This window comes from Penaeus chinensis, chromosome 23, assembly GCF_019202785.1.
Source record: "Penaeus chinensis breed Huanghai No. 1 chromosome 23, ASM1920278v2, whole genome shotgun sequence".
Classification (NCBI taxonomy): domain Eukaryota; kingdom Metazoa; phylum Arthropoda; class Malacostraca; order Decapoda; family Penaeidae; genus Penaeus; species Penaeus chinensis.
The window spans coordinates 20,986,422-20,988,733 of record NC_061841.1 but is presented as its reverse complement, the minus strand read 5'-3'; positions in this window follow the sequence as shown (position 1 = coordinate 20,988,733).

Here is a 2,312-nt window from a genome sequence, read left to right as displayed (position 1 = left end):
TCCGGTGAATTAATTTGTCTTTCATTTTGTTTTAGCTGACACTGGTGTTAAGATATATTATTCACACCATCTACAGCTACTGATTTGTTGATATGTATGCTTTAGCAATTAAATCAAAAGATACAATATCACATTTTCAATTAAACTAAATCATTTCGGAAATAATATACATATATATATATATATATATATATATATATATATATATATATAAATAGAGAGAGAGAGAGAGAGAGAGAGAGAAAGATGCACATATATGTACATATACATATTTGTATATATATATAGAGAGGAACATATATATGTATATATATATTTTTTTTTTAACAGCCATTCATTCCACTGCAGGACATAGGCCTCTCTCAATTCACTATTGCATGATTGGATGCCCTTCCTAATCAACCGTGGTTCGGCGCTCTAACACTTGTGTCACGGCGGTGACTTCCCCTACGACACCTGCGTTTGACTTCTCAAGGCGATATGTCGTTTTCTCGGGCTCGAGCCAGCAGTCAGAGAGCAGGCATTTTTACGACTGCCGCGGCGAATTCGGGACCACGAGGGTCGGAGTCCAGTGCTATAACTACTGGACCATCGCGGCAGTCTCTCTCTCTCTCTCTCTCTATATATATATATATATATATAGAGAGAGAGAGAGAGAGAGAGAGAGAGAAAGAGAGAGAGAGAGAGAGAGAGAGAGATATGCACACACACACACACACACACACACACACACACACACACACACACACACACACACACACATATATATATATATATTTACATAACGTGAGTTCAAAACCATTTCTCATTTACTACCAGTTCTTACACATGTGCATATTCCTCTGTAAGGCCCATTTGGGAATGATTTGATGATTTCTTAGAAAAGTATAATACGGTAGTGTCCACAAGCCGTCGAACTAACTAAAAATATATATAAAGTGAATTAAAGGTATAAGCTATATATGCCACTGTTCATTATGATCGTAGAATATAGCATCTATTTTAGTGGCACATGCAATGAAATACATATTCACTGATATTCATACTGTACCATTCGTCTTTGTATTTATTGAAATGTATATTACGTAAAGTACACTGTGACCTTATCGTCACCTTGATATGAAATGAGCTTCACAAGATATTTATTTTTATTCTTGAATAATAATAATAATAATAAAAACGCACACATTAATATGACTTGGAGAAACTTCAATAAGTACTTTCTTATACGTGCTTTATGTTTTGCAAAGTATAATGATATTGCCATGAGTATTGCCATTATTATTGCCTCAATAATATGTATTATACGTACACTCGCTAAAAAAAAGTATCTATACTCTTTCTGCCTATGATACGGCGACGAAACGGCTGGAAAATTGCTGTGAGCTCGACCTCATATTGGTATCCCTGAGAGGGGCGTCATTTGGGAGATGGGGGGTGGGAGGGGTATTTGTCCCCTCCTAGACTGTTTGCCCCCCCTCCCCCCCGGGCCATAATGTTTTATAGCTTAATTCATAGAATTACTCATTTTTCTAAATGTGTGTTCACTTCTCTCGGCTACATTAAACAAAATTATTATTATTATTTTTTTTAAATAGGGTTTTGAAATATATAATACTATTAATATTTCGTGTATTTCCGAATCAACCACTAGCGATCGTTTCGGTTCATCAACTCCCAAGTAATGATATTTTCTTTAGCGACTGTACATGAAAAGTACACCAAATTCCTTAATTATGGTACAAAGGCATTGGTCATTTTCTTCTCTTTACAGACGACCTAAGTACAGCTGGGAGAAGCAGGAGGTCATTAGTGTGAGTATAATTGTAATAATGTAATTGTAGTTGGGTGATTCTAGCCAATTCCTGGCTTATCATCACCGCCCACAAGAGTACGAAGATCAAGAAGTATACTTGATGTCATTTAAGGTACGCCGAACATACAACACGAATGATAATCGATCCGGAGAAGAAGTGTTATTATGGTAAGTCCTTCATTTTGGTAAACTTATATCCCATGTTGGCTGATAAGGTCACAGTCATTTACCTTAAAACTATCATTTGATTACTGAGAGATCGGCAGTGGATGAATTAAATAAAAGAAAAAAGACCGAACAGCTCACAAATGTGACTATATTCCAGAAGTGTTACAATCTCGACTGTCATAGAAGAACGAGAACTATTAAATAGTGATTTGCCTCGAGGTGTACAAACTGGACATACGTCGAAATAGGACATTGATGTATTGTTCTGGTGCTAAGTAAGCTATAGTTTTATCAAGTTTTGTCGGTTGCAATTTGAAAAATATAGTCT